Below are 25,263 nucleotides of genomic sequence, written 5' to 3'. Positions count from 1 at the left end.
ACAAAGCACAGCCTGTGGAGGGACTGAAGGAGCCTCTCCAGCAGTGTGAAATGCCACCTTTTGTTTTCACTCAAGGACCAAAATGCTGATATTCTCTGTGGCCTGTCCAGCCTTAAAGAGATTAGGGAACTGAGGTGGGACAGCTGACACTCTGTCATGAGGCCTATCCAATGCTTCGTTTTAATTTACTTGTTGCTTTTTAAGGCAACAGGTGAGCTACAAATCTAACCAATTTATGCCTGTTGTTGGCTTGCTGGCTGTATACCTGCAAACTCAGACAGTGCACCTCACAGATGAAAAGAGAGAGAGGGATGCCAAAGAGAGAATAGAAGTTGCAAATACTAGCTCTGCTTTGGAGAGATAACTTGGAGATAATAAATGTCTTCTATTAGGGTGAAAAAAAGAAAAAACACCAAAAAGGAGCAGAATGGCTTCTTCCATCCTCTGCTAGCTCTTCAAGATCTGAAGGAAAAGGCAGCCTGTCCCAAGGGACTGAGCACAAAAATATTGCTGCAGAGGAAAGGAAGAAAAGGGGTAAGGAATGACATAATGTAGGAGGCTGAAAATACAGATGTGCATTCAAGGAGAAGCCTGTGAGGAAGAACAGCAGAAAGCTGCAGCAGGTCCGAGGGATAGGCAGGTCTGGAAGAGAGGGACTGCCTCTCCACAGCAGCCATAAACATGTCCCAGCAGCAATGTGCAAGCCTCAGCTTTGTACAGAGTCTTGAACAGGCATGGACTGGTCACTGCACCAGGCCAGCCCTCACAGTTTCCAGTCAAAGCACCTCTGGCAACACAACCCCTCTGCCAGAGACTACCCAACCACAAAGGGCTTGGGAAAATAGGGAAGGACAAAGGAAAACAAGACAGTATTATTCTCTCCAAAACTGCTACCTGTTCTCTGCTCCCTGGTTCCTGCTTCAGCTGTCAGATATTTAAGTAAAAGACAAAGCTTTGCAATCACCTGCTGTTGGCAGTAGGAGTGTGACTAGACTGTTCTTGCTTTCCCTCTAAAAAAAATAGATATTCTTAATAAAGTTCTTCATTGGCAGCTTATGCCAAGAAAAACAACTGACAGGTAGCTATAACTACCCAAAATAGCAAACAACTAAGTAAGCTGTAACACTACTAAATAAGTCATTAACACAATAAACCCAGAAAACAAACCAGCTACCCATGAGCTTCCCTCTAGATGAAGGAATTGCCCCCCACTCTCCACACCCAATAGAGGCCATCAAAATTGCTATTTTCCAAAGAAACATGAGCATGCCTATTATTCCAGAAACTTCTAAGTCAGGACTGCTCATGCCCATGTCTCCAGCGTTATGAATGTGGCATGAGGAGCAGCACACAGTCAGGAAACTCTGGAAAGTGCTGGGATATGCTTGAGAACCATAGTGGGACCTTCACCCCGACCACCACTCTATTTGTCTCCCTGATACCAAGTCGCTCATCCCACTACAGTCTCTGCAGAAGAGCCAATCTTCCAAGCTACCTTCCACAGAGGGAAAGCACACTGCTCTGTGGGTTAATTGCTGCCAGCCCACAGAAAGAAAAAAATGTATCTCACACCACTGCTAAACACAGACCATTAAAAAAAAAATCACATGCAGATGGGAGAGACTACTTGTGATAGCACCCAAGAAACAGTTCTCTGCATCTGGCAGGGCTGGTGATGTGAAAAAACTGAAGACAGTTTTAAAATTACACTTGTGATTTATGATCCAACACTTCAGCGCTCTTTGAGATCTACATGAGCAAGAGGAACCTGCATAAGGAAAGAGGAGACTGGAGTTGTGTCTGAAAGTTGGTGAAGATGGATAACAAAGGCATGAAGAGGCCATAGTGCAGGTCGGGACAATGGAGACACTTAAATAAAAGCTGAACTCCTATCTTGCAGTCAGGACTTAGGACTTAGTGTTGAACATAGCAACATGTGTGGGAAAGCAGTGTGAAGGAGGAAAAGCTCTCACAGTCAAGATGCAGAAGGCTGCAAACTGCCAGGACTCCTCCACTTTCATCTCCTCTCCAGCCTCCCAGGGCTGAGTAGGTGGTTCAGAGGCAGACATTTCCCTGCCTGGGCTGGCAACCCTCCACCTCACCCTGGAAAAGAGACTTCTCTCAGGCCTCCCAGTCTTTTTCAGAAAAACAAATGGTACTCTGTACAATAGAGCTCAAGAGAAGAGGCAACTTTTAACTTTGCTTTACATTAAAATCTCACCTATAAGCATTAATGGGATGCGTGAAAGGCAGTCTGATGTATTTTGAGTATATAAAAAGATGGACAGGTAACCAGGAAACTTCAAAACAAGACCCACATTATAGATGTCAGTAAATGCTTAGTGCTAAAACACATGGTACGGATCCATGAACCCAGGCTCTGAACACTCTCTTGGCTTGCCAGTCTCAGTACCAAATTGTATTGATTTTCCCACAAGATATAAGGTGCAATGAAGTAGAAACTTGGAGCAGATGAGTATGCAGCACCAGTGTAAGTGGATCTCTGCAATTACAGCTATTAGAGAATATCAGGCTTTGGGGAAAACACTGCCCAATAATGGTGTGGAATTACAAGAGATGCTGTCTCCAGGCTGGTTTCCTAAGGTACCTGGTATGTTCTGCCTGGTCCTCTTGCTGATGAAAGGAGCAGCTGCCAAGAAGCTGCCGGGGAAAGGTCCAGCCTCTCCCATGCCCAGCGGTCCTGTCATCATGCTAGGGCAGGTTGCAGCCGTCTGGCTCTGCTGCAACAGCACAAGAAGGGACAAATTCAGATCTCACTACCAAGCTGCAACTGATGGAGCACCCAGTGCTAGAGATGGAGGCGGTGACCATGCATGAACAGAAACACCATCCTACTCACTGCAGAGACAGGCAAGGGGATGCAAACAAGCCAAGGGACTGGCCCAAAGCCATCAATGGTGGTAAAGCTGGGAACTAAATTCAGGCAATGTAATTTCCCATCTGGGGTTTTCACCTGAGACAAAAAGCTCCCAGCAGAAGTTTTGGATGGGAAAGCTGTTGATCTCCTGCTGAGTCTTTGTGTTGGGCTGTCAGAGCTGGCAGTTCATCCCAGCTTCCCAAAGCAGAAACAATTGGGGAGGCAGGGTACATCAAGTGGGAAAGCACAGAGTGCTGCAAGAGAGGCCCTGCTCTCCAATTATCCTGATGAAATCACAATTGGGTCATGGGCACAGGCAGCCAGCAGAGAAGCAGATGCTCTGATCCACAGATAAGCACCCAGAGATGCAGGTAGGGCTGGAAGTAGAGGGGCAGGCTCTGCTGTTTTCCTCACTTGAAGCCCAGCTACAAGAAAGAGGGAAGTCACTGCTGTAAGGTGGGCCACAAAAGGGCCAATCCCAACCTGAGCACCACTGATGCACAGCAAAAAAAGGATGCCAGAGTCAAGAAACACATTCTCCCTACAAGCTTTCTGTTCTCCTCCCCTTCCCTATCCTTCCTTATTCCTGCCAAATGACTGTTGACAAAGAAAAATTAGGAAACTGGTTTCAGGAAATGCATACAAGCCCTTTTCACTGAGAAGGATTTGCAATGGAAATAGGTATGGTTGTTCAACTTCCTCCTTGCTTTAAATCCTAAGACATGTATTTTACCAGCAAATTCATGGATAAAAAACCAAGGTAGTTGCATCTGGGAAGTTTCAAGAATTGTTTTGATAATGCTTTTAGGTGTTTGTTTTGATTTTTTGTTGGTTTTTTTAGCATTTGACGGTTAAGAGATTTTTTTAAAGGTCAGGTTTTAGAGCAAAATAGGATTTATAAGAGTATTGGTGAATTCTAGTCTCCAGGAACAGAATGGTTCACACAGGACATGTCCTATTGGACTACAGCTCCTGCAGCAGAAAGTTCCAGACAGCCAGTGGCATTGGCTTTGGGTGATAAAAGGTGGAAGCTGTTGGCCAGCAGCATAAAAGCAGACAAATGAGTATCCTGGGACAGCAGGAGCCCACCCAGTCTGCTCCTGCCTATGCAGCACTCACCCTCTGGATGGCTAATGAGCTCCCACAGAGAAATAGGGTCCTCTCGTCTGGGAATGGTTCAAGTCCCCCTGGAAGAAAGAATACAGAGCAGGAATGAGAGGGATCCCTCTCTTCAGGGACAGATAGTCCTGGTTGTGTTGGACTCGGGCAGATCTCAGGATACACTTTGGTTTGTACCCAAGTTGGTTTCCCCAGCTTCCCTGGACAGCCCTTTGGATCTTGTACTGAAAGAAGAAAAGCAGAGTCAACCCCCATCCATCATCTCTCACATATGTATTTTCACAGGCTGCTAATCATACCTTACAAAATTTTATTTATTTCAGGGAAAGGTGGTACAGCATTTTTCTTCCTCCTTGTTTTTCAAGGCAGAGGATAAAGCAGCACAGGTGCAACAGCATCTTCTCCACACATGAGTTGTAGGTGAGGGACAGTCCATTTCGATATGAGGGACAAAAACTGAGCTTCCTTCTCGCTCTTCCTTTCCCAATGGGACACCAATAAAAGCTCGTTCAAAAACAGAGCTCAAAGGAACAGCCAAGACCAGATACTTCCACAGTGTATTTTTATTAGTCATCCTTTTAATTTACATGCTAAAACATAATGTTCATTTAGTCCTTGCAGGGCCTTTGCAGGCACACACCCTGATTTATTAGCAGAGCAGGGATGGAGGGGAAGGAGGTGCCACAGCAAAAAGCAAACCTGCAGGGCTCACTTTAGCTCATCTGGGAGAAGCAGCTGGGGAAAATACATTAAAAACCAAGAGAAGGGATGTCTTAGTGAGCCAAAGACATGGTGGCAGCAGAAAGAAGAGATAAAATGAAGCAAGGAGGCACTAGCTACTGGGACACTGTCCCTGTTTTCCTTCTCACCAAGACACATTATTAGCAGGGTGACACAATGTTGTAGCAGACATGAATATGCATCAGTCATTATGCAGCAGATATTCACGAGCACGCTGCTGATTTATGGACCTGGCAGCTGCAGCACCAGCCAGCTACAGCCTAGAGTGATGGGGACAGCGAGCATTGCTGGCAGAGAGGTCCACAGAAGACCTCCAAACCCAGCTCTTCAACAGCCATGGTGAATGAATTCATCACAACCAGGTCTGTAGCCATGCAGAACCAACCAGTGCATGGTATGTGCAATGCTGGGAAACCATCACACGCAACCAGACAAATGTCCAAAGGTTACGGTGTGAGGTTTAAGTTTGGATCAGCAGAATTTTATTTAAAGTTAGGGTCCTGAATTACCCAAACCTCACTTTGCTGCCCATAGTAAATCTCAGCCACATCAGTCTTGTTAATGTGATGCTCACATCCCCTCCCTCTGCAGAAGTCTGGATTTAAAATAAATCGAAGCAATGTTGTTGTGGGTGAATTAAGTGCATCACTGTCACATCACAGACCTGCTACAAAAAAGACTGAAGATGTGAGGATTTCAGCTCTCCACTGTGAAAAGGAAGGCATTTTCCTTTTGGCTCTGGAGCAACAAAGGGACACTCTCCAAGGACTCATCCTGCCTTGCAGGTATCACAGAACTGGACACAGGAGACATGTTCTTTCAATTCTGAGTGGACTTCACACAGATTCATATATCCCACCCCTCAGAAACACATGACTGGCACAGCAGATCAAGGAACAAGGAACTCCACCCTGCAATGAAGAATGCACAACAATTCAGTGACTTCCTGATGGTCACACAGGAAACTTATGGTAAAGCTGGTAATTTCTGTTCCCCCACATTCAAGCTTTCGTCGTGAAACACATGCTCATCAGTGGCTGTGGTTGAGTGTGCAGGGGACAGGAGCACAAAGCCTTCTCCACCACCTCCATCACAGCCTCCAGCATCTGCTGGATGACCTGCACAATCAGCAAAAGCCAGGGGGGTTTCCTTCCAGAGCTTCCTTGGGAGTCCACAGCAACAATGACAAGCAGGATTTGGGTGGGCTCGCAGCCAGCATCTGCAGGCCAAGTAAGGCTGAAAAGAAACCACAGAAATGCAAGACACCAAGCCTGTGTCAGATGTGGTTCCTCAACACTGGAACCCAACAAGCTGATGCACAAATAAGCAATGCCCCTGAGAGCAGTAGAGTGGTTGAAGTCCCTCTGATAATGCCTAAAGGTTAGGTGTACCTACATCTTTGTATAAACCCTCATCTCCAGTCCCTCGGACAACCCTGGTAGATCCAGATCTGCCTTTGGCACTGCACGTGGCCATAAAACTCCAAAGACCCTGCCCAACTTAGGTGTTCCTCTACACACATCAACAGTTGATGGAGAAAAGAGCAACACTAGGCTCTGGTCCTCACTTGCACCAGGCACAATAGAGTGGGTAAACACTCACTCCAGTCATATCAACCAGATTTGCTTGATTGAAAGGGTACAGACAGGAAGCAAACCATGCCCTGAGCTTCAGGGATGACATCTTGCTGTGGAAGAGTGTCAGAAACACCACGAAGCAAATCGACAAAGAGATGCAAGGGAGTCCGGACACAATCGCCTAATTGCAAATAGAAAGAAGAAAACCTTTAAGTCTTTAGATCACAAATGTCTTCAGTAGGAGATGTCAGCCAGAGACCAACACCTGCATGCAGTTGGTACTCCCCTGGCAAGCACAGGTGACCAGACACAGCTGACACTTAAAACAACTTGGCCTCAGCAACTGATTTATCCTGACAGCACAGAAAGAGACCATGCAAAGTACAGCCCAAAACATCTGCAACATGAGCTGGAGGAGTCACAGCTTGGGAAATGGGGCAACATGATTCTGCAGGTGCCCTTCTAAGCTGAAGCATCCTTCTGTCAGGCATGACAACACAACCTCCATCACAGATCAACCTCTGTATAGCAAAGACCCCAGACAAATCCCATGCAGTAGCAGGAAAAGCTCCTGCACATTTGAAAATAAACAAATCAAAACAAAAACAAACACCTCCCAAAACAAACAAAAAACCCCCCAGAAAACCCAAAGAAACAAAATAAAAAATGGGCTTCTGAATTTTGAACTGTAATGCATTGTAATTACTGTGATGTAACTTCTTTAGGGCAGTGTAAGCAATGGCTGGGCATCAATTACATTGTTGGGGATTCTCCACTGCCCAAAACTTTCTTCTACTCTTTTCAGTGGAAACCCTCTTTGGTTCCAGAACAGGGTCTCATCCTGCCAGATTATCTGAAAAGCCAAAAAGGAGGCCTCTAGCACCAGCTTTCTCTTTGAAATATGTCTAGCTCTGTTTGTCCTGCTGTCCATACAACACTCAAATCTTTATCTTCTAAACCCACTGACTTCCCTAACACCTTGCAGCAATGAGATGCCAAAACTATAAACATCACTTCTTTTTATATGTATATGCATGGCTTCCCATCTTCTTTCCTGGTGTCCAGCCATCTCCCCTCCAGCCCCTCAGATTTTCTGGTCTTGCTTTGCTCAAGCACAGCTTTGCAGCACTGAGGAAGTACACACTGCAGAGATATTTAGAAACACAGCACCATTCATTGGATTTATTCTTGGACTTTATAAGGCTCATGCAAACAGTTCTGTATTTGACCTGAAAAAAATAACCACAGAAGGCAAACTCAGAACTTCAAAGATGACTTCTCCTGACAGCCTTAAGCCATTATCTACATGTAGTATGGACAAGGTACAAGTCTCTATAGCTTCCCAAAGGAAGGGAGAGGACAGTCCAAGCCAAGGAGTAAGAACCAGACAACTGAGTGCCACAACTGAAAGCTCACCTTGAAGGTTCACCCTAAGGAAAGGACAAAAAGTAGTCCTTGCATTGATACCACTAAAGCCAAGAAAATCAACACTGGTTGAGGATCTCACTTGGTCTATTTTAATTTTCAACCTTAGCCCATTTGGAGCACTTATCCCTCTCTGCATCTTGAGACAGCAGCAAGGCAGACTGACATTACCTTTGAAAGCGCAAATATGCCTTTGTTCAGTCAGGGAGGTACACAGAGTGCCGGCAGAGCAACTATAAAACTCAGCCATCATAAAGGAGAAGAAGGAAAGAGGTGGCAGAGTTGTTTCCTCCTCCCTAGAGATCTGGCTGCTGTGAGGAATTGCATATGGTGCTGGCACAGAGAACTTGCTCCTAGGATCAGCAGCTGAGTGTTCTCCCAGGACGCTCTGCTAAGAGGATTTCCCATACCACTGGCTCCTAAGCATACATAGAGCCTCCTTAAGGAGTTTCTGCAACAGGGTGACAAAAATAAGTCTGCAGTCTCTGGGTTCATCCAGCCTTGTGTGGGTACAGGCATCTGTTAGACAATGCCTGGGGACCATGGTACAGGAACTGCAGCAGTGAGGATCAAGCTGACTCATAGTTCTTTGGCTTTGGTTTAACATATAATTAATAAATAAATAAACCAAAATCTGATCCTTCCTTCAGCCCACTGGGAAAAATCCAAGCATCTGCCTTCAATTCCCTAGCACATAATAATACAACTTCATTATTACAAGTAAAATTATTGTATTTTCTATATGCTGTGTGTGTGAAGATCTGTTACATGACCTGCATCACCTGCAAGTCACTGACTGCTGGAAGTATTTAATACTATCACCCTTTGCCATCTGTCCCCAGTGAATGAATCCTGACCTTTTACTCAACTGGTCATCCCTGCCCTCACAAACACCAGCAAAGACACAAGAACAGAAGCTCTTATAACTTAAGCCATGATCTCTGGAAAGGGGGTTAAAAACTGGACCTCAGGGCACCTAAAAACTCATACAACTACTTCCTGGGCTACAGCAAATACCACTAAAAGCAGCTCCAGGCAGGGCTGGGAGGACATAGAGATGGGATGTGCACCAAAAGACCTATGTTTGTTCATACTGGTGGCTGCATCATCCCTTTTCACACCTTCAGGCTTTTTTTGGTCTGCTACTATAAATACAGACAGTAACAGCTAAGAAGGCAGTGTTCAAGTAGTGAGAACCTGGTGCTATGGATGATCTGAGGTTCCTCTCCAATTCTGCTCACCCACACCCACAAAATTTGCCTTTTGCTGACCGTTCAAGACTGCAAGAGTGTATGAGTAATGCTAAATATCACAAGGCTGCTAGGGCTTTATTTCTTTCCCCAGTGGTTTGGAAAAAGCAAGAAATGGACAGGTGATTTGAACTAGCACTGTTAAAGATGATCCAGTCTAATAAGATCATGCAAACTTCCTGGCTCTTGTCATGACCCCATCTGTCTTGTGGGCTTTGAGCTGCATTAAAGAATCCCACACAAGCTATGAAAATGATCCCCCTGAGGAAACAGCCATTTGGAACAACTACAGAAAATCTTCACTTTTGGACAAGAACCTCCTTCAGAGTTCTGGTGGTTTGGGGTTTTGCTTTTTTTTTTCTTAAGGGAGCAGGGAATCACAACGGTATCTGCAGTCAGAGGTTCTGCTCTGTGGATCCGTATCTCCTCAGATCCTTGGTACAGCAAAATTCTCTTTCCTTAGAAGAATAACTTCAGAGCTTAAACTTGAACTCTGAATTTTTACAGTCTTGCCAATATTATGAGATCTCAAACATGATCATGTACCTTCACAGGAGCCTGGCAGAGATAAGCCACAGTTAGATTTTGAACAGAGGTGATGTGTGGATAAAGCTTCCTCTTCACTTAAGGGTAGTGGAGCTCACCATGTGTTGTTTTTCCAGGCTCCTAAAGAACATCCAGCAGTCTCTCACTCTTGTACATCATTCACACCTAGCCAGAAATAAATTGCTGCTTGGTTTCTCCCTTAAAATACTCTTATTTTCAGAAAGCAACACCCTGAGGACCATGTGTATCCCTACAATGAACCTTCAAGGCCACAGCATGGTGTAGTGGCTATAGTTCCTACACAGCTCTCATTGTTCCTGCACAGGAACTTCAACTGAAGAAATAAAATTAAAGAAATTAATCAAATATTTGCAAAAAGCTTTTTCTAAAAATGGAAAAATCCCTCAGAAAGCCACCATCTCACAAACCAGACAACTTTAACCTGAAGCACCACTCAAGTAAAAAGACAAACTGCAATGCTTTGTAATGTGAGTATATTAACATGAGATAAAAATTCCTATTCCAACAGCAAGGAAAAATTAGAGCTCAGAAGACTGAAAGTTTGTCAACTTAGCCTCACAATCCATCCTTAAAAGCTTACAGTACAGCTTGTCTCACTCCTTATCAATCCCCTCCATCAAAGGCTGATTAGGCTCTAGGATCTACCATTATTGCCTTTTACCTGTAGATTTAAGATTAGGACAGAGAGGGTGAAGACCTGCGTTGAAGGAAGATACATTTGAGGTTAGTATTTCTTGCCCAAATGGAGAGCTTCCATAAAGAAGCTGTTCCAAGTGGTGGCTGCCATTCCATGGGCTTCATCTTTCCTCGCTTCCTGAGTTTTGACCAAACTCAGGACTATACTATGTCAACTCCAACAGGAAATCTGAATTAAGCTAACAGTCAAAACCCTGATCAGATACAAACCTTCATGTAGTTGGCCTTCTTTTCCTCCCTTTCAAGTGGCTGGATGGTCATATGACAATATGGACATGTGATTGGCCAAGGTCATTGTGAAACACACAGCCAACAGCCCAGGCTGAATTTTATAGGGTGACAACTCTTCCATACCACTTTAGGCAAGTGTTTTATTCTTTATTCTACAAGTATACACTTTAACTCAGTGTTTTATCATTTACTCTACAGCCCCAAAGGTGCTCATGTTTTGCAGAGCACAAAACAAAAATGCAAATTCAGAGAGTATTCCGAAAAACACAATGAACACAGACTTCATAAAGTTCACTCAAAGGTTTTCCACTGTACCTAAACATGAAGTGTGCTCTCTAGGTCTAAACTAGACACCTTTTCTTAAACCTGTGGAGGCAATTTACCTTCTAGACTAGCCACTTTTCATCCAGTAGCTCAGAAGAGAGCACACAAGGTATCTCCGAGAGCTGTGTGGGTGCCTGACAGAGCTGTGACAAGCACACTTCATGCATCCCTCTTAAGACAAGGCTGCCACAGCTAAACGAGGCAGAGAAAAGGTATTTGCTTGAAACAGATTCTCATTCCTTTGACAACATCCCATGGTGTGAACTTTGCTGTTCTTGCATGGTCTGGAGCAAGGCAAGGACTCTCATCTCCCAGCCACCACCAAGTGAGTGTGGGAATGCAGTGGGAAAGAAGGATCCTGCTGCTCGGCTGGGCTGGCATTCCCTCCAACCAGACCAGGCTCACAGGCTGGGTACCCACAGCACCACGTGTTGTCTGTGCCTTGCCCGCAGCAGCTGCAGCGCCAGCGGACAAAAGCTCCCACAACCTCTCCGAAGCTGAATTTGCAGCAACACGTTGCTCCTCAAGGAAAAAACCACAACGTGCTCATTTCAAAGTAGCCAGCTGGTGAAGAACAACAACACGGAGAGAGGAAAAAAAACACAAACCACTTAGTACCACTTCCCTTTCTTTCTCTCACAGAGTTGAGAAGCTTATATTAATTGCAAAGCATGAGAATCTGAACGAACACTCTCCTTGGGCAACCAGGGCCAACCCCAGGAAAAAATTTGCATCTATGGGATGTGCAAGTTGTGCAACCAGCAAAATATCAAGACAGATAAGGCAGGGACCTTTCATTAGGATCTACAGAAACTCCCAACTCTGTAGCTGACTCAGGCTAAGATAAGCCACTTTAGTTTTCCCTCCTTTGCTCTAGCCTTCACAGGGAAACTAATACCAGCCAAATTCATATCCAATCTGAAGCCACTAGATGGTATTTGCAGAGCTGAATCAGAACCCAAAGCAGCCTTTGGTGGACTACCCTTTGGTGGGTTTCATGCAATGGGAATTCTCTTCCCACCCTAAAGATAAAATCTTAAGGAAGTTCTTGGTGCAATAAGATTGGGTCTACCATGGACACAAAAGGCAACTGGATGGTATTACACAATTTCCATGCCCAAGGCTTGATACAGCCTTGTCTGCCTAGATTTAATTACATACATATGTTATTAGAGAGTTATTCTTAGGAAAATTAGTTAGAAGGTCATATAGTTAAAAAACCTTTGTGAAAGGTATGGATAGATCGATCTTCGTTTCTCCTGCCAGCTTTCAAAGACCTATATGTGCACGTGTTCAACCAGGAGAGCAAACAGCTGAGTGACACTGCTGCAAATCTTCCAGAGACCTATAAACCATCTCCTGTTGACAAGGTAACCAGCGTGCTGTCAGTGCCAGAAATTAACAAATGAAAAGTACTGTTTTGTCACAGTGCACCCAGCCAGCAGCAGGCTGGTACCAGCAAAAGGCCAGCCCTAAGCATGTACCTAGGAATGCATGTGAGCTGCAAGGACCCAATGCTGTGCCAGGTGCCTGTTGGGATGCTCTTCAAACACTGTTAGCTGTTTACTGTACCAATGGTCAGAGGGAAAGGACAACAAGGATAGTATCAGAGAAAAAACGTATGGTAACTGCAAGCCCTGATACACCTTCCTTACTGAATTAAAACCTCCTGAGGGTTTTTATACTTGCTCTCTCTGTTCCCTAGAAGCATGAGATGAAAAGTACAGAAGTTTGTGGTGGGGACATGTAGCCAGGAAAGACATCAGGGAGAGATCAGATGCATTATGAAGTGAGGAAAATATACCATATAATGTAATATAAGGTATTATTTCTCCTTTTTATGTAGCACAGTATGTGTGTTTCCCACCCAGGACCAGCCAGAAATTTCACCTCTAACAGACTTCCCGCTATTGTAAAGTTAGAAGCGACTGCAGCGCGCACTCACACTAGACAGACTCTCCAGAGCACCATTTAATGGGTGTCTGAAGTGATGGGAATTACAGCATGAGTATCAACAACAACCAAAATCAGGGTATAAAACTGACTTATTTTTTTTTCAGGGCTTAGCATTGAATCATGCTGACAACACAGGCTTGAGATGGAGGGTAAAGACTGTGGCATGGCACCATCCCCTACTGAGCAGGCTTGCAAACAGCTGTCAGCACAGGGACTCAGAGGCAGAGTACAAGCTCTGTGGGCTCTTGCTGCAGACGGGTTTCTCACTCCCAAAACACCCAGTATACTGCATTTCTGCCACTGGGCTAATTCTTCCCCAGCAAAAGGCATGATGGAACAAGTGCTCCAAATCAAAGGGGAAACTCAGCCAGTCAAGAAAATCCTCCCCAGGGTATCAGGCTTTATTCCTTTCCATTGGCTTAACTTCATTTTTCTAGCTCCTTCAAGAACAGCTCTAGGCCTCCTCCAACCTGCTCCCTGTAGACCACGCCAGGGTCTTCAGAGAAACCATGAAGGTTCAGGTCAAATGGGACACAACATACAGAAATTCGCTCCATCATCCTCAAAGCCACAATATAGCATTTAGCAGTGCTTCAGTGTTAGGAAAAAGCCTTTTTCCCCTAACAGAAAGAGTTCTACCCACCAAGCCTGGACGACCCAGACGTGCAGCCCTTTTTGAGACTCTGGAGGGCTCCTGCTGCTATCACCTGCTGGTTTGCAATCCAAAGTGCCCATGCCATTGTTTCAGCTCTAGATTTAGAGGTCTCAAGTCTTCCCCCACTCCAATACGATACCTCTTTGGACACATGCAGGATCTCAGGAGCTCTTGAGAAGTACCCAAGTAATCCTTGACCTACCTATGTTAGCAGCTACTTGGCCTCAGTATGAAAGGATGAACCAAGGACAAAACTGTTCCATTCGTACCCACAGTTTCTGCCTTCATTTGGTTAAAATATCTCTTGGTCCAGAGCCAGGAAGGATTGGAGCTCTGTCCTAGGAGCACCTCTGAGAAATGTTTAATTCGGTCTTCCAGTTGCTGTCTGGATGACACCACTCTCCTCCACTCTTGGCCAGCAAGGAATCAAAGTGAAGGGTGGCTTCTTAAGCAAAGGAAGATGAACATGTTTACCAGATCAGACAGCCAAGGACAGACCGCATTCAATAGTCTTGCCTCCTTTTTGTGCTACCCCAACATGCTCAGTGCAGCTAGTCAAGGTGGGGCTCATCTCACCTACAGCAAAGATACGTCCACAAGAGCTCATCATCCAGAGCCTCTCTATCATCAATGAACAGAGACAGGCACAGTCTGTCTGATCTGTTTCAGGTATCCACCTGCATTACAATGAGGTGGAAGTGCTCATTTCCTCTGCTCCATCTATAGGGGGACTGAGATGTTAGGTGCCATCTGGACAGGGGAATTGCACCCTGACATTCCCCATCTTGCACTTTACTGGTAAGCTTTTCAGAGAGAGAATCTCACCCTGCAGCTAACATGAAAACACTTCAGTCTCTAAGGCCTGAGGGTAACACTACACTTCAAGTGGGAGATGAGAGGCCCATGCCCTTAAGTGTTTACCATCAAGAAAACTTCACAACACCTTCCCTGTAATGATGTTCCAAGTGGATCCAAATTATTTAGGGGGATGGCTGAAGAGAAGGCACCTCTTCAGGTCTCAGCCTGCCTCTGTGTTAGCAGGTGAATAAAGGAGAACATCCCAGGGACCAAACCCTTCATGCCATGAGAACCCAGAGAGCCTGCAAGGCTCACTTTGTGCTCATCAAGAGATGCACCATGACAGGCAGGGAAGGATGAACACATGGAGCAGGGCTGGGTCAAGGACAGGGGAGAGGACTGCAATTTCTTCTAGTAGACAGACTTGGGATTTACAGGCCAGCCTTGAGGACTCTTCTCCTTTTCATGACTTCTGATATACAATCCTTTTGGGCAGGCAACACAGGAGCTTGATGCAGACATCTGCAAAATAATGAGTCTAGGGACAGGAAGCCAAAGGAGACAGCGCACGTTAAATGAAGCTGTCATGATGCTGGGCTGGCCAGGGGAGAGATGGAGGAGTTATTCTGAGATTTGTGAAGCCATCAGTCCTCATGCTACGGAGAACAACAAAATTAAGCTCAGACGGGGATTGCAGGCAGAATAACTTCCCTGATACCAGGGTGCATAGGGGATAAGTTGCTACAAAGGGCCCTCAAATCAAACAGAGGGAAAAAAGCAAGCATGGAAGAGACTGCACAACATTCACCCATGGTGGGACTGAACTGAACTGAAGGGTTCAGAAGGAAATGAGAAGTTTAATTCAGCTCCCTGAAAGGGTGACTTACTGTTGGCAGAGCTTTTTCTTCCACCCCAGCATTCAGTTGTCACTAAGCTCACCAGCTCCTACCTCAGATTTTAAACATTATCTCTTTGCACTCTAATCCCGACAGTACTTGCTCCCGATGCCCCAGCAGAGCAAGCCATGCTAACAAAGTGTGACTGCTGGTTGTCCACCTCCACGCAGCAGCTGCCAGTCACATCTCAGTTCCACAACACAACCCATTTGATTCTTTTGATCTGTTCAGGTGGTAGTGTTCTTTTTTTCCTCCTCTGGGATTTCTTCTGAAATTGAATAAACTAATTCCATGTGCAGAGATTTTGAAACAAAGGAGATGAAAACCCAAACTGACCTGAGAGATGCACTGCCCACCACCCCAGCCACTGCAGTCAATAGAGTTCAACCAGCTTCAGCTGAATCTGAACAAGACCTCACAATCCCACTGCAATGTAATTGCAAGGCTTGCAAAAAAAAAAAAAAAAAAGCCATGTACTTAGTAGCATGCTCTGAGAAAGCCCAGCCCTCTTCTAGGCACTCAGCTTCCCACTTCTTCACAAGGAGCACACTTTAGATAAGCAACTCTATACTTTTTTTTTTTAAAACTTCCATTAAAACTCAGGAGGGCTTTCCTTAGCCTTCTCAAGAGCATCCTTGTTCTCCCTTTCCAAGGCAATTCCCTTGTTTTTCCTTTAAAACAGCAGAAATTTCAAGCCAGCTTTTACAGCTCAGTTTGCATCCTTGGATTGGTGACTACAAAATCCAACTAGCTGCCCTGGGCCTTTACAAATCCCCAAAACCTGTACCTTATGGGCTGTAATCCTCCCCCCATTTAATCTCTAAAGCTGGCTAGCATCAGAGGCTCTTCCCTACCACCTCCCTCAGAGAATCACCACCAAAACCTCCCTTGTTGCCACAGCAAGGGCTCAGCAACAACTGCCCTGTTTAGAATATTTGAACAGACTACAGCCCCATTAGAATCAAAGGAAGACAAACCTAAATCCCAGGAATTACGCCTCTGCATGGGCGGTTTCATCTCTGCAGCCTCCCTTTGCTCACCTCCCATCCTGAACAGGTTTATCATCCTCTCCACAGTTGCTCTGAATTACCCCCAGAGGTGAGCATATTTCAGCAACAAATTAAACTGTCACGATACATTCCTTTCTACACTGTTTTTTAAAACATGTGAGCCCTGGCTGCCAGAGATTTGTTTTGGAAAGATTAGATTAGGTGCCTCGGAAACTGCTTTGGAAAAAAAAGTAAAGGGTTTTCACTTCTTGAAGAAACCCACCTTTTTTTTTTTTTTTTTTTTCCCTGGGAAGTTTGTTTTATTTTTTAACCTCAAAAATTTGATCAATTAACTTCATCTTGTTTTTTATATCTTTCCACAACAAGTGCCTCAGTGCACCAACACAAATTAAGATCCGAAAGCCCTCTGATTTTTAAAACAATCCCTATCCAGAGGCCTCCAACATTTCTATTAAATTGACCAAATCTTCTTACTCTTTTTGCAGCTCATAATAAGACACTCAGTTTTACCAGGGAATGTCTATCTGTTTATTCAGACACAAACCCCACTTACAGCCTGGAAGACTGGAAGCAAAGGACTGCCAACCCAGCCCTCCACTCACATCACTTCTCAAACCAGACACCTAAAATATTTTAATAACAGTCAAGACAGCCTTGCTTGAAATGATAAAAGGAAACAAACCCCCACCTTCTCAGGATTCATTGTGATAAGAAAGCATTTCTCTCATCAGAAAATCAGATTAGCAACACGTCAACAGCTGGGTGCTGAATCTTTTGACGCTCATCAGTCACCAAAGGAAATGGGAAGCTGACCTTGCAGTCAAAGTGCCAGACTGCGACAACAATTTCTGTTCTTAGCTCTGCTCTAGGCTCCTGTTAATGTGAATTTTCATTCCCCGGTTCCCAGCTGTAAAACAAAGGGTGTCTCTCCTCTCCCTGCTTGGTGTTTGCCTCAGCTACAGGCACTGGTAGACACTTGGCAATTTTTCACTTTCTAGCAGATATGAGGGGCAGCCAAGCCTGGACATTTAATAGACTGGAAAAGGCTGGCTGCTTGAGATACACACCACAGAGGAGGGGCAGAAGTAAAAACTGATGTCTACTGAACACAGATTAATGTGCTCATCATAGAAGGAATGTGAAGCAGGATATCTTGTCAGGCCCCTGATAATGAGGTGCAGTAATTGTGAGGATCAGATGACTATAATTTGCTCATGAATCAGAGATTTCCACCTTCATCTACCTCCCTGCTCTGCCAGACCTGGTGGAGACCCTGCACATGGTCCCTGTGACTGAGCCACACCAGTACATAGCCTTGTTTCTGTGGAAAAGCAAGGGCTGGAGCACTTTTCCACGTCTAGATCTGACTCTCTCACACCTCTGTTTCCTACCTCATCTAAAGTCATGGTAGTAATTTCTTTACAGTGCATATGTTTTGGGAATCAATACCTTGATATTTGGAAAATATAGGGGCCACCAGAATAGCTACAGAGCCATCAGCTGCACAGCAGAATGGAGGACATGCAGCTGTACTCTTAGGAGCTCAGAGAGAAGATCTGACCCTCCAAGGCTTCAGTACAGCCACCACACACCCCAGGAGAACAATGAGGCAGAAAGTGAAGCAGGGATCTGTGTGCAGCTCCTCATCCATCAGCAGCTACACTGACTGCCAGATGGGAGGTGACACCACCAACCAGCACAGTGATGTCCTCCCCCTGCCCAGCCCCCAGCACTTACCCTCACCCTGCCTCCCCCAGCAGTGGAGCAAGAAGCCGGCACATGTTTGTCGAAGCAGGTCAGGGAGCAGACCACTCGCCCAAGGCTGCCTGTGTGGAAAGTGGGACAAGCCTTCCAGAAAAAGCCGACTGGCCTCTTACAATATCGTGCAAATCAGGAAAAGGCCGGGAGAAACAAGACTGGGAGAAACCTTGCAAGACCAAGGTTATATTGTACGGTTACATATGCATCCCCTGTGCACAAGAGGAGGAAGCAAGGGGTGTGCATGCACACACCAGGCAGGAGGTATCTCCTGCTTTCACCAGCATTTGCTAGGTTTGCATTCTACAAAGCAGGGTTGTGCTGTTCACAGCAGGAATCTCACAGAGTGGGACCCAAAAGGAGCCATTGCATCTACAGAGATCCAAAGGGAGATAGTGAAAAAAATTTATCACAGAATTAGCATACACACAAGCCAGGATCAGTCCCATACAAGAAACAGTGATGTTTTATTTACTTAACATAGTCAACTACTGGTTTATCTATTTATCATACCAACCAAAGCCTGATTTCTCAAGCCCAGCCTTTTCCTGGAGAATGAATTACAGTCCCTCACATAACATTATGTCCCTGACATCCAATGCAAAGCCATCAGCAGGGAAGCAGCACACGTTCACTACAGAAACAGAGGACCTAGTACCACACCGGGAATACTGCTCTGGCTGCTGCAGTGGCTATCTGGGGTGGGATGGAATCCATCATTTGCAGGCTCCAAAATTATTCATTCAAGCTTATTCTATACACATGGTTTGAAGCAGGCTGAATAGAGCTGGATGTAAGCCACAGAATTGCTGAAGATAGCATGGAGTGTCAGAGCGCTCAACGTGATCCTGGAGCAGGCTGACACAATGGCTGCCTGTTACCCCAAAAAACTGCTGATGAACAGAGGTCACCTCTCAACAAGCCTCTAAACAAGATCCCAGCTTGCCTCAGGCACAAGCACTTGCTGGCCAGACTTTTTGGAGATTTTTCTTGCCTTTCTCAGGGAATATGGCCCCACGCACTTCCACTGCCAGTCAGCCATGCCTTGGTTCAGCCCTGACCAGCAGGAGAACCAACACACCACTCTGCAAAACAGCAGCTTCCACAATGCCTTTTTCCACTGATCTCCTCCTCACTTCTCTCTCTGCAGAGCCTTAGCCAGGGAGAACAGGGCAGCCTGGAGCAGCCCCCGCTGTGCACACCTGCATCCCTCATTTCACTCCTACTCCCTGGCTTTTTAGATCTTGCTCCTCTTCTTCTCCCAGTAAGAGCACGACATCCTCTTCATTTCACAGGCCACAGCCTCTCCCTCACGTCTGCTGTTCTCTCAATGATGCTAAACAAGCAGAAGACATACAGACATCTTCCCAGAGACACTGCAGCAATGTCTCTTTTTTGTATTCGTGAAGTTACTGCTCCCACACACACACATTTAAACTCAGCTCCACCAGCTCTTGAATTTAACTTGCATACGAGCAGTCTGATCTATAATGGATTTAGCTAAAGGAAAAATCCTCCTAAAGTTTGGCCCAAAGCAAGTACCTGGGCTGCCACTGCCTCTACGTTATCAGAGTGCCTCACCCAGGGCATCCTACCCCTTTAGCAGATAGGCTGGATATTTGCTGGGTATGTGCTAGGTCAGTATCCCTCCTAAAGAAAAGTCCAGTGAGATAAGCAACCAGCCAGGTTCATAAGGCCAGATGGGGGGGTCAGGACTCCCTAGTTCACAATCCTGTGGCTTCAACCACAGTCAACTTTCAGCACAGAGCAGCTATTCCAAGAAGCCACATCACTGTCAGGTGGTACCACAGGCAGGTCATGCATTAGGACAGCAAGCATGGAAAGACTTCCCTCTGTAAGCATTCAGGTCAGTTAGCACCACACACAGGAAGCTATAGAATCATATCCCACTGGTGAGAAGTTGGTAATGGGGTTTTGGTTTTACTGAGCCGGTCATTAAACAGTGCTGGTCCCACATTACAGAGAAACAGGTAGCAACACACAGAATAAACCAGATCATCCTGAAGTATTTACCTCTGGATATCTGTAATTATAAACCAAACATCATCAGCTTCTCTCTCTCCCTGCAGTAAATAATTAACTGCAAAAGAATATTCCTCTTGGCTCCATCCTCCCCAATCAATTCTGCTTTGCAACGATGTGCCGCCTGGATTGCTCGCTGTATCTGTGCACCCCGTGTAACCCAAACCCCCTTGGAAGACAGAGGAGAGCTGGTAATGTGCTTCAGTACAGCAGAGACCTTTCCTTCAGGGTACAAGGGGGCATAACCCCCAGCACTTCCAGCAGACAGCTATGACATACTCAGCTTAGCTCATGCACTGCTGCAACATCACTGCAACCATCAGCGGAGGCGAATCACGCACTCTGAGCACTCCCATCACACCCCTCTGGACTGCCTGAGTTTTATTGCCAAGGCAGAGCAAATTTCCTCCCTGAAAGACAAGGTTTTCTATTTCTTTCACTGTTTTTGAATTATCCTCCCCACCCGTAGATTTCATCCATGGGTACAAAAAAAAAAAAAAATCAAACCAAGTCTTCTTTATAACAAACTTCATTTTTTGGGAGACTTTAATTTTTGAATTCTAGATCAAAGTTGAATATTGTGACTGCTCGGTCATGCACTGTAACCTGCACAATGACCTGTTCACTTCTTGCCACCTACCCTCATCAACCTGAATTTCATACAGACTCTACAAGTAGTAGGTAAACCAGAAAACGTCCAGAGCACTCATTCTTTTTGCCCTACTGAAAGACACCTCCTGGCTATAAACCCAGTGGGGAGGAAGGATAATGCCAGGAGGAAAGAAAAACTGGCTGGCAGGAAGGCTGGGTTTGGTCAGACAGCAGATGGAAGCAGGCTGCATACAGATACACAACCAGGGAACAACACAAGGACTGCCATTTGATCTTGGTTGCCTTCTTAAGATACAAAGTCAAATTCACTTTTCACAGAGGCATAAGGAGAACACAAGCAAAAATGAGAGCTGGGGAAAACCTCCAGAACTGCAGGAACACCCTTCCTGCAACAGCCAGAAAACACAGGGAGAGGCAGAGGAGCATTACCACCAAACATCTTCATACTCACATACAATCTGGGTTCAGTTTCACATTTTTTATGTGTTTAAACACATACCAGATTTAGTTGAGCTGACTATGAAGTGTTCAATAAAAAACTCCACCAGGAAGGTAGAGTAAAAGAGAAAAAAAGGCTAATTTAGACTGAAAAAGCATGGAAAGAGAGGTTCAAGAAAGAGGTAGAAAAAAGAATGGAAGGAAAACCATGACATAAAAGAGATAAACGAAACAGATACCAGGGACAGTTTAGGAAAAGATAAACCATGCAAAAATGGAATGAAAACTGGAAGGGAAAGATAAGAGAACGAGGAACATGCCATGGCAGATCAGTTGAATTGCAGTTGGCAAATGGATAATTTATTTAATCTCATCCGTATTTGTGAAATAATTTGTTTGATTAACACTCTTTTGTGGTCTTCAGCCAGGTATAGAGCTCATCAAATATATCACAAAGGTATTATTAGATTAATACAAGTAAAATTCAAATACATTCGACATTTTTATCTCCTGCTTAATAAGCTCTGGTTCTAAGTTTACAGTTCAAAAATGTTAAAACAGAAAGCTGGGAATAAATTACAATTAAAGATTACTTGAAGTACAACCATTTTGCTTTTCTTAGACTGACAAAAACACATTTTACTGTATAACTCATCTTGAGAGACAGAAGAGAATCACCACCCTCCCACAAGGAATCCCTCTCTATAGGCAGTACTTTTTGTCTTGATTTTATTTTGTTGAATGTTTCCCCAATATTAAACTTTTTTACTCCATAAAGGTTTTTTTGCCCCAAGAAAACCTGGTGACTCCAAGGGCAGCCTAATAGAAAGGTAAATTTGGGGTGCACTGGTAGTAGGAGGGAAGGCAGTGGGAGCATATCCAGCTTGGAAGCAAGTGTTTATGTTTGAGCTAAGCTTTGCTCCTCTTAAAGGAAATCAGGTGAAAAATGGACAAGGATGCCTCAGGATCTCTACTCTCACAGGGAAAAGTTTCCCACACTACCAGCAACCTTCTCCTGAAAAACCAAGGGAAAAAAAAGGTCAATTGGCAATTTTTCAGCCTGTTTTTATCCCCCCTCCCCCAAGACAATAGAAAGGTCCCCTTGAGAGTCTTCAGACCACGGGGTGAAAGCCACCAAAGGCAGACCATCCCCACACGCGTGGTGGCAGGGCTGCCAGGGAGCCCTGGGAAGCAGAACCAGGCTCAATAAGGAAACTGGCCATGGCTTTCTAGGCCGACATCAAAGGAACACGAGGCTACTCCCACTGCTGTTCTACCTTTACCACAGCAGCCAAGAATCAAATTCACCACAGGAGAGAACCACAACAAGGGTAACTCCCTGGGGCCGGAAAAGTGTCCCTCAGGTCATAAGTCCTGTTTAAATATCTCAGCAATATCCCAAACTGAGATAATTATTGCTAATTACAAGATCATTTTTATGTAAACATGAAGGGTATTACCACGCATACTTCATCTCTTTTTAATTAAAAGAAGTAAGAGGTTCACTGAGATAAAAAAAAAGACATGCTGACAGCTCCCACCCAAAAGCAGACTTTTCTGCAGTGATAACACCCATCAGCCTCCAGACCCACTGAGAAGACTGAACAGAGAAATCAATCAGCATCAGCCTCCCCAGTGCTGAAATGAAGCAGTTGGCACATTATTAATCACATAGGAAAAACGTTTTACGAAGAGAAGGAAAGGACCAGGCACACAAAAGGGGGATACACATGCATTCAGTCATGGCTGTCTTAAAATCACTTGGGAAAATCACACAAACCACCAGCTGTAGAATTAAAATACTTCAGAGCTGTGAGGGATAAGCACATCAGCAATTCTGACTACAGCAACTCTTTAACTGAGCCCACACCGAACCTCATGTGCTTTCCTCCATTCAAAACCAGTTCCTGCTCCAAGGTGCACATCCTACTCATGCCAACCAGACTGAAGTACATTGTGACACAGCCTCACCAGCAGTTTGTACACCCTTTCTGCATTTCAAAGACCCATCCAGGAGCAACTTGCACATCACAAGAGAGATATGACCATCCAGCTTAGGACACTGAAATAGTAAATGGCTTGACTTGTCATGCAATGGCTTAACAAGCCATTCCTGCTGCACAGTCCTGTTTCCAGCTGTCCTAAGCATTTCTCCAGCAGCTCCAGAGTTCGCCAGTCCACTCTGACTTCTCATCGCCTCTTGTGTCTCCAGGCAATTTAAAACACATCCCCAGTTAGGACCGGTATGGGCCAAGCAAGCCATCGGATGCACCTTCACTTGGGGTGAAGACGCTGCAGCTCCGGCCGCCGCACCACCCTTTGCAGGGCAGCAGGGTGCAGGCAGCCTCGGCACGCCGCAGAGCCCCGGCGGCGAGCGTCCCTACGAGGGAGGGAGGTGTCACCAGCTCCGCAGAGCCGCATGCTCGCAGAACGGGGAACCTCGCTCACTTGCTCACAGATACACACAAATACCTGCGCCTCCGCCACCTGCCTGCCCCCTCCGCGCCTCGCTCCGGGCCTGGTGACGCCTGGCACCGCCATGGAGCTGGTCTCTCCTGGGGGTGTCCGAGCCCAGCAGGTATCTGCTTTGGCAAAGAGTGGGGAGTCTGGGGCTCCCCCTTTGAAGCATCACAGGAGCGGCGTGAGGGATGCAAGGGGATGAGGAAAGACGGGAGCAGTGGGCTGCAAACTGGGGGTGCTGAGAAGAGGAGGTGAACACGGCTGCAGCTAAGAGAAATGGAGGGGAGCGGGACGGCAAGGCGGGAGGAGGAAAAAGGGCTGCAGCTTGGAAGGGGGAGGACAGGAGGAGTGCACAGTGGGTGCAGGGCAGGGGATGGAGGGCAAAGGGGGTACAGAGGCTGTGGCTCGGTGGTAGCCCACCACCCTCCCACCCCGGCGGCCTGCCGGGGCTCGGGTCGGCAGGCAGCGCGCAGGCAGCAGAGTCATGGCGCGGCCAGGCGAGCAGGTGGGTGGCCGCCACCGCCCCCAACACCCCGGGCCCCGCCGCCGCCCACCGGGCCGAGGGTCAGTCCCTTTTCACCGCCGCCCCGGGCACGGCGGGGCAAACCCAGCACAGCAGGGGTACGAACTTGGCGGCGGGAGGAGCAGCCCCGCTAACAGGTGGCGGCGGCGCTGCCCACCCGTCCCCGCCGAGCCGGTGGGCGCTGCCCCTGCGCGACGGCGCGTCCCACCCACCCCGACCCAGCGCCGCCGCTCCCGGCGGTCACTCACCGGCTCGTCCACCCCGCCGGGCGGGATGCGGGTCCTGGAGAGCGGAGCGCGGAAGTTTAAACCCGGGCAAGAGTATTATTCGCTTTTGCCCTTCCAACGTAGGAAAAACCAAACTAGGCGAGGCGCCCCCCCAGGCGGGCGAAACCCCGCTCCGCTCCTCCCCGCCGGGGGCTTCAGCCGCGCGTCGGCCCGGCGGCGAGGGGAAGTTTCCACCGCGGTGGTGGAGGCGCCCCCGGCGTGCCGCGCCCGCCCCGCATTGGCACGGGGCGCCGGGGCGCTGTGCCGCCGCCGCGCCCGGACAATGTGCGTGCGGGGAGAGCGGGAGCGGAGCGGGAGCGCGCCCCGCCGGCGGCCGCGGCACACGCCCAGCCCGCGCCCCGCCCTCCCGCCACCCGGGCCCGCCCGCCGCCCCGGATTGGCGGCCCCCGCCGCCTCCGCCCTCCGGGTGGGCCGCGCCGCCTGTCAATCAGCGCCGCTCGGCGCCCGCCCGCCGCGGCCCGGCCGCGGGGCGGTCCCTGGGGCGGCGGCGGCGGCGGCTGCGGGGGGGCCGGGCGCTGCCTCGCCCCGGCGGGTGACCCCCCGCTGCCTCGGCTGCCCGGGAGCCGCCGGGATCCCGTCCTTTCCCCTCGGAGAGCCCTCTGCGCTTCCCGGCCCGCGGCGGCCCCTCCGCAGGAGCGCCTCGCACCCGAGGGGAGGGGAGGGGAAGGCCTGGCGGCCGCCGCTCCCGCAGCCCGCCCTTCCCCGCGGGACTGCCCGGAGCTGCGCTGCCTTTGTCGGCGCCCTACGGAGGCGTTCTGGGGAGGAGAGCCAGAGACCCCTGAAATGTAGCGTCGATTGCCAGTCAGGGTCCTGCCTGATAACGCGATGCGCTAAACTCGGCTCGCAGAGTGCATTTATCAAGCCCCTCTAAACGCCTAGAAAAATAGATGACTCCAAATTATTGAAGTGCAATTAAGGCCACAAAATAAAAGACACCTGAACTGACTCTGTATAAGGCAGACGGGGTTCAGTTAGGCTTAGCAGCAGAGATATGCGCTGTCTGAGCAGAATTACTGCAA

At 47.2% G+C, this 25,263-nt stretch overlaps 1 protein-coding gene across 4 annotated transcripts in view; it reads right to left on the bottom strand.

The window, feature by feature from the left end:
- HRAS (HRas proto-oncogene, GTPase) overlaps nt 1-24,595 on the bottom strand; it is a 39,851-nt gene extending 15,256 nt beyond the window's left edge. For 2 of the 4 annotated variants that reach the window (XM_058829048.1, XM_058829046.1), the window contains exon 1: nt 24,206-24,595. The gene's annotated coding sequence lies outside the window, so the exon portion shown is untranslated. Of the gene's footprint in view, nt 1-3,997; nt 4,066-24,205 lie in introns of all 4 variants that reach the window. The other 2 variants (XM_058829047.1, XM_058829045.1) reach the window with 2 other exon arrangements.
- Nucleotides 24,596-25,263: the final 668 nt, after the last annotated feature.

The sequence above is a fragment of the Poecile atricapillus genome, chromosome 1, assembly GCF_030490865.1.
Source record: "Poecile atricapillus isolate bPoeAtr1 chromosome 1, bPoeAtr1.hap1, whole genome shotgun sequence".
NCBI lineage: Eukaryota > Metazoa > Chordata > Aves > Passeriformes > Paridae > Poecile > Poecile atricapillus.
Note: the sequence above shows the minus strand (reverse complement) of the source record. Positions and strands in the feature narration are given on the sequence as shown.